The sequence below is a fragment of the Anser cygnoides genome, chromosome 27, assembly GCF_040182565.1.
Source record: "Anser cygnoides isolate HZ-2024a breed goose chromosome 27, Taihu_goose_T2T_genome, whole genome shotgun sequence".
In the NCBI taxonomy this organism is placed as follows: Eukaryota; Metazoa; Chordata; class Aves; order Anseriformes; family Anatidae; genus Anser; species Anser cygnoides.
Genome location: NC_089899.1, coordinates 5,893,873 through 5,901,365, shown reverse-complemented (window position 1 = coordinate 5,901,365; position 7,493 = coordinate 5,893,873). Strand labels below are relative to the sequence as shown.

The window sequence follows — 7,493 nt, the reverse complement described above, 5'->3', positions numbered from 1 at the left end:
CCTACAACCAGCATTAGCTGCACCAGCGCTTTCCTGTTCTGAGCAGTTTCCAGCCCAATGAGTGATCAAGTGCACCCCCAATTTTCTTTTGAAGCTCAAAAAAAAAAAAAAAAAAAAAAAGAAACACCCTGCAGCCAAGGGTAAAAAAAATTGCTAGTCTCTACAGGAGAGAGTGTTGGGAGTTTCAGGTGCTGGTTGTGCTGGGGAAGGTGTAGCCAGCAGCCACCCAGGCTCCTCCAAACTTCTAATTTTGCAGGGACATCTCAAACTAACGAGCTGTCAGCTGAGTGCCTTCGCACCCAAGGCAGCCGTGGGCTGAGCTCCTGTTTCTTTATATCTATTCCAGCAACTTCTGGGTTTTGCAATAAGCGTCTGCAAATCCAATTAGCGTCTTTCTTTGTGGCACTGTATTCTGGCAGAGATCTGCTGTGTTGCTGCCATCTACAGTAGGGCCAGTGCCAATGGATAAGAAACAGATCCGATCTGCATATTCAAATATGCAAATGAAGCACGACAGCTCTCCCTAATTTTTGTTTGGGCTTTTTATTTTTCTTTTGAAAGCCTTGCTTCAGAGATCCTTGTCTTGGGCTGAAAGGTGTGTGTTTCATCCCGCTTGGCCCACAGTATGCCAAGGGCTGGTTCTGTCCCCTGAGAGCTGGGGATCATGGAAAATAAAGTGGAAAAAAGACTTTGCACTGCACCTGTCTCTGCCTTGGCCAGATAAACACAGGACTGGAAATAATTCTGCGGTGTTTCACCCAGCACAGGCTAATCTACAGTCCTGGGAAAGTATAACACACCCTTTCTCATTCCTGCCTGTACACACCATGACTGTTCTACAGGCCAAACCTCACCATTCTTGGGGAGCATCGGTGAAGGAGGTGACAACTGGGGTGTTTGGAAAGAAATTAGTCCTAGTGCTTCAGTGGGAAGGTCACGTCACGTGCAACCTGGGACAGCATAGCCCTCGCTCAGGTGTCTACAGATACCTCCTGGCCAGCTGGCCAGCTCCTGGCAGATCCTGCTCCAACTTTCTGGAGGTTCTGCCTGGGGAGCAGGCAACAGACATCAGAACAGTTTCTGGAGACGCCTCCTCTTCCTCCCGTGCTGCTCCCCTCCTCCTCAGTTCTCCCTTCTCTGCAGGAATGCAACATTGACCCCCAAACACACACAAGCACCCCTCTTGCAGCCCCCCCAGGCATGTAACCCAAGCCTCCCAAATTGTTTACTTGCCAGCCTGCTCTCATTCTGCAGCAAAAGTTCTTTCCTGTAGGCTTGGCATCTCTCACTGGGATGGCTGGCTGACAAATCCACTCTAAGGCCCTATCGTCTACTGATATGTATGTGTGTGTGGATGTCTGTGCGTAAATTATATACACAGCAGCCAGCCTCTTGTCTAACCCTGTCTTGCCCTTTCTATCTCTGGAGAAACAAGTTTGTTTTACTGTTTATTGCCATTCATCATTATTTTCTCTTTACTCTTTTAGCTGCATCTTCCCCTTTCCCACTCTGAGCCGAAGACCACAAGTTCTGTGGTCAGTCTGTACTTTGAGTGGCTTGGACACCAGCCAGCCAACAAGGAAGGCTGTCCCCAGCACGTAGAGTCAGACAGCGTAGAAAAAATGACCTTGTAATTGTCCTATGGACTTCAAGATTAAGACAGAGATCTTGCATTTGAGCAGAGTTTCTCTGAGAAAATACACACCTCAGCATTGTGTCCATGTGCAACACTACTGAGTGGAAAGACCCCTAAATCCTCTTCTGGACCTATGTAAGTCACTTACCAGCTGCAAAATGATTACAGTGGTCCTTGTCTACTTTCATGAAGCGTAGCCAAGTGATGAGCCAAGTACTCTGTGGTGTTTCCAAGATGAACATAACCGCAATCAAAACAGACAACTGACGATGTTTTAAGTATTAAGGGCTGCATATCTTTCTTCTGGTACTTACCATGGGTTTGCCAACAACAGTGTCATATCTTTACTTACAGCCTCAGAAAAAGTCCTGAACCAGAATTCAAGAGAGGATTTGGTTTTTCTGAGCACTGAGGGAGCTGGGTGTTGGTTCGGTTCGTGTACTGCTGTCCGTGGCCTTTGTCATCCTTAGTTCATGCCAAAGGCTCAGCGTAGGATTCGTCCGTGTTGGCTGCCATGAAGAAAACAGAACAGGTAGTGAAAAAGAGAGAAATCTGTGAGTGAGAAGACCTAAGTTCTGCAGCAATGCTGCTTCTGAAGTAGCAGGGCTCCTGGTTTGCTAATCAGCATTTGGATCCCTGCAGGGAAGCATGTTCATTTGAATCAGCTGTTAATCCCAGCAATATTTATTCTTTTAAAAATGATTTCACTTTGCCTGTTCTCTGCCTTCCCCTCCTTCTCCAATTCACACTCCGCACTGTGGTATTCACAGCACATATTTAACACCAGGATAGTGCAGTGAAAGTCCAGATTGTTAATAGCCAAAACCTCTGATTGCCAGAAAGATACTAGTAGCAACTACTAGCTACATCTGGGAAAAATTACAGACAGCTTGGAAATTCTTTAGTTCCCTTATTAATGAAGGACTTAGTAGAAAAAAACACTGTAATACAATTTAGCTTAACTAAGTTCTTTTGTGCCTGAGGAAAATCTAAATTATAGCTTACTATAGCTACTGAAAAATGCAAAAGGCTTTTAGTGTACAATAACCCTCCAAACCAGAAGGAAGAGGGAAAAATTTCTTAGTAAGCGGGAACACAATGAGAATTTATTTTTTGCTTTCTGTGTATTTAGTGCTGGTGAAAAGAGACGGATGAATAGTCACAAATACGTCATGTCCCTTGCAGATGCAACATGGGCAGCACAAACGTCCTCAAACTGCTCCGCCAACGTGCTTCAATTCTGAATGAGAAGGACCAGCTTTCTGGGTGAGAAAGGAGTTCGTCTCTATTCAGTCCCTGACCCTTCTGATCGAGGCTGTTAATGAAGGGGCCTCATTAACACCAAAGGTGAGGTTGGCATTATAATGTAGCTACTGGTCCACTGCAGGCTGAACTGACACCTATCAATTCCTTCTGCCTGGCTATTGAGCAGCCGTCGGATGACAATACCTTTCCCTTGCACTCTGCAGACAGAGGTCAGGTTTGGCCAAGTGATGTAACGGTCTGTGTCGTGCCAATCCCACCAGCCGGCTGGACCCGCCACGAAGAGCATTTCACAGCCTGGATTTGTCCAGCACTGAATACGAGCTGCCAGCCTGGAGAAGACGGGCCCAGGCACCTTATGTGCCTGTTGGAGCAAGCACAAGCGTGGTTCAACAGGAGGGAGGGAGGTTCACTGCTGAAATGTGTGTCTGCTTTGCATGTGCCTTCTTGCGGTTGATGCCAAAGTCGTTGAAAGATGATCATCTGCATGGTCAGAGAGAGGCCAGCTTCAGAGTGGTGAAGGTCACTCTAGACGGGATAGCCTTTAGACGACTGAAAAATATCAGGGGAAAATAGCTTGAAAAATAGGACATGACAGGAGGAGATCAGCAGCAGGATCTGACTAGTACCAAAAAACCTGTTCTGAATCTTTTCTGGACTGAAAAGAGAGTCCAAAATAGGAGAAGGAATTACTATCCCAGACAAATACCATGTCTGATATATAACCTCTCCCCAGCCAAGGTATTCCCAGTGTCTGTAGTTTTCCAGGGCTCTACTGCAGCGGTCTTGTGACTGCATACCCATGCTTGCCATGCTTCTGAGCACCCTGACCTATGGCTTGCACAGTGTGCTGTCTTTTCCTCTTGTGGACTGGTGTTCCCTCTCTTTCCAGCCCCAGTTGCTCAGCTTGGTGGTTTTCAGAGCAACTGGCCATTTCCATCCTGGTAGTTTGGTCCTCTCGATACTGAGAGCAGGCTGTGAGACATCCCAGAGCTCGGGGAGTGGCATTTCACAATCTGTAACATTCAAATTAATGGGAATTTCTGATGTTTGTGGATTCTGGGTCAGCTGCTCTCATGACAGTTTCCACCAAAAGTAGGCAGTTTTGCTGGAACTATATGAAATGAGCTTTTTTGTGGCTTTCACCTATTTACACAGCAACTGGAGGTGGGGTCGCCACATATGTAAATGTGTGCAAACCAGCTGTAATCTAGCTAGCTCAGGTAGGACACCAGTTGAGATAATCCCCCACACTGCAGTACATGCAAACTTGCCTGTGTCTCAGGGAATTTGGCTGGCAATACCATGCTGAAATTTGTATCACTGAAACTTAATCATTATCACTGATATCGCTACCCATGAGACAATAGCGCACCTGATCTCACCAAAATCCTATCTTGGCAGTGTAGCATTTCTCAAATGCCTTGAAGCTTGATTTTGTTCCATAAAGGCCCAGCCAGCATGGTTTCAAGAGAGTCGGGTTGGAATATAAAACAACATAGGCATGCAACAAATACTATTTAAACCAACACAGGGAGAATTGAGGACTGTCTGTGTAGCTACACTGTGAAGGCAGAGCTGTAACAAATACTGTCCATTTGTTACTCAGGCATCAGAGCAAAGTATTGTAATACGTGCTTATGAGTGAGTCCATTACATGTACATTTTATATGCTATCAATATTTTAGCTGAATGAAGAATACAATCAATTTGGACACATTTCACGTAATTCTGAAATGCATTGTGTAAACATTGCAGATGTAGGCCATTTTCCTCCACTGCCTGTGCATTTTTATATGCTGTGAAGTCTATTTTAAATATATGCGTGAAATGTGTCATGAAACATCTGACATATGTGGAAAACATATTACCGTACCGTATGGGCAGTGTATAAGGTCGCTTGTGAACAGCTTGAAAACAGCAATCATTTGCATATGGATATATAGCTGTTTGTATTACGATACCATCATAGGGGAATAAGGGGTATGTTCCAGGTCTACATGGGTCACTGGCAATGGCAGTACTGTTGGGCTCATGATGAATAAAGTTATGGGAACAAATAGAAATAACTAAAGTGTTTGGTGCCTAGACATTTGCGTCAGTTTTTCATAACATGGCAATTCACAGAGTCCTGTGAAAGGTAAGGCACAATAAGCCAGAGAGCAAAATCATGTTTTTAATGACCTTTTAGGATATTTTGATCATTAAATGTTATCCTTGTTCAAGGCACTTCTTCTCTGTGCCAACTGTTACGGAGAAGATCCTGCTCTCTCTTTCAAGCATCCACTTCAGCCTGGACTGGTACTCTGAGCTGAATCGTCTTAGTGCACATTAAGGATGGTACAAATGGGGTCAGACCCTGTCTTTAATCTCTGTATGTCTTTCCGTCAGGATGGTGAATGTTATTGTGTTACATTAGTAAATCTTTAAGTCTGATAGGATGAATCATGATGAATAAGAAATCCAACTTGTTGCCATTTTTGTTCCATTTCACAGATTCAGTTTTGATTTCACTTGGCAGTATTCTGGTGGATGTTAATGCTTGGCAGTATTAGGATAGTAAACAACAAAATCTCACATATATTAATTTTTGCATTTTCACATTACGGTTCTTTGTTGATTCATTTTTAGATTGGTCCCAGCAAGCACTTAGAGAAATGTTGCAGTTTGCACTTTATTGGCATTACATGGCACTATTTCTGGCTTCAGCCCAGCAAAATGTATTCTTAAATGTAAGCAAGTGCCATTGATATCAATAGAAATATTCATATTCTTAAAATTAAACATATGCTTAAGCATTTTAGTGAACTGAGACATCTGGTCTCTTATGGAAGGCCTGTCTAAATCAAGGCAGCATCAGATGCAGATTGTGAATTTTATAACCTGGTGCACAATTGGATGTTGCTTTTGGTAAATACTTCAGAATTTGAGATAAATCTTTTCCTTTTGTTAAACATGCGTGATAGTGAAACTAAGTGTACCATTTCAGGAGAACAACCTGATTCAATTTTACTTTTAAACACATTTATAGAGAAACATGCTTAAGTGAGGTGATGAATTGGAACCCAAGTGACTGAATGTTCATAGAAAGTGAATAAGAACAAATGGAGAACGGCCCTAACTGACACCATGTTCTGAGCTGCAACATGAAGGCACAGAAAAATTAATCCTTCCGTTTTAGGTATTTTGATAGCAGCCCTTACTAGAGAATTGAAGTTATGTGAAACCACTTTATCAGACCAATGTGAACTGCTTGGTTTTCTTCTGAAAAGAACAGTGAAAAATGTGTTTCTAAGTGGAACCAAATCATGAAGCTTTATAGAAACAGCTGAAAACATCATTTGATCTTTTAATCAAAAATCTTTTTTTGTCAACCGGTTGATTTGACCACGTGACAGCCATGCTTCTCCTTACTAAGGAAAAACATTTACCCACGTCTCCTCTATGATCACTGATTGAAACTGGCCCTGATTATGTGTGCAGCCACTGTGTGAGCTAACACAGAAAGACATAGGCAGGGCACCACAAGACCCTGACTGCTGGAAACACGGGTACATAATGTTCATTGAAATACAACTTTCACCTAATCAGGACTTAAACCTTTCATCTGTCCAAAACAACCACTAACATGTGGAAAATCCTGGTATTTGATTATGGCCCTACAGCTAGTTTTGTCTTATATAAAAAGTGGATAGGTAAAACAGTGAAAAAATTAGACATCTTTTTTCCTAGCAGTTGTGATGTGGGCGTGACAGAATTGCCAGCCCCTGAGTTGGAAATCCTGAGTCAAATCTCAAAAGTAGCACTTAGAATCGAAAGGACAAGGCTTTTAGAGGTAATAATTCTTAGAGCCTATCCCTTTCCTTCCTGAGTTTCGCAGCCCTTTGCAGTCATGCTTTCAAACTTTGACTGCTGACCTAGGAGATCAAAACCGAAAAAAGTTTAAGATGAGTTAATGTTGTTTTAATATGACTCCAGAAAAAGGGTTCTTTAAGTCAATCATAAAGATTGCCAGGCTTGCAATAAAATCCCAGAACCTAGCGACATCCTTTCCGTGTTTCAAAACTACTGTTTTCTTTTCTCTTTGAGACAGTTAGCAAATAAAGATCTTTGCAAATGGCACAAGAGGCACTCCAGTGAAGCAATTTCTTCTCCTGGCATTGTTAAGAGCAGGGGCCAGGTTATTATTAAATACTTTTGCATTATTTATGCAGGTCCCTGAATGTGCAATGTCCTTTACAGATAAATCACTCTGCCTTGAAAAGTTTCCAGTCTGCAGGCCAAATCCTGCAGTGTAAATCTATAGCAGCAGGAGGCAATTTGGTGCAGCAGAACAGGTAAATGTTAATCCTTGATCCTGCAGGACTGGTGTGTTATCAACATTATTAGTTCATTTGTGTTGCAATTGCACCAAATAGACTCAACTGATGCTGCCGTTTCACAACCTCTTTAATCTGGAATGAGTTGAAAGCAGCAGCCTCTCTGTCCTCTTCCTCATTCCTGCTCCGTCTCTTCCCTCTTTTCTTGTGGTTGAGGCAGCCACATGGCAAACCAAATCAGGAAAATGATCCGGGTTAAGGCTCATCTGGCAAAA

General features: G+C 43.0%; 1 long non-coding RNA gene across 3 annotated transcripts; it reads left to right on the top strand.

Annotated features, from left to right (window-relative positions):
- The first annotated feature begins 1,015 nt into the window (after positions 1-1,015).
- LOC106048405 (uncharacterized) lies at positions 1,016-7,220 on the top strand. Of its 3 annotated transcripts, none has more exons than XR_001214167.3 (3): positions 1,016-1,771; positions 1,991-2,168; positions 2,822-7,220. It is a non-coding gene; the product is annotated as an uncharacterized lncRNA (long non-coding RNA). The 3 variants fall into 3 exon arrangements; XR_001214166.3 differs by having other exon boundaries at positions 1,016-2,168; positions 2,822-2,902; positions 3,024-7,220; XR_010826789.1 differs by having other exon boundaries at positions 1,016-2,168; positions 2,822-2,983; positions 3,106-7,220.
- Positions 7,221-7,493: the final 273 nt, after the last annotated feature.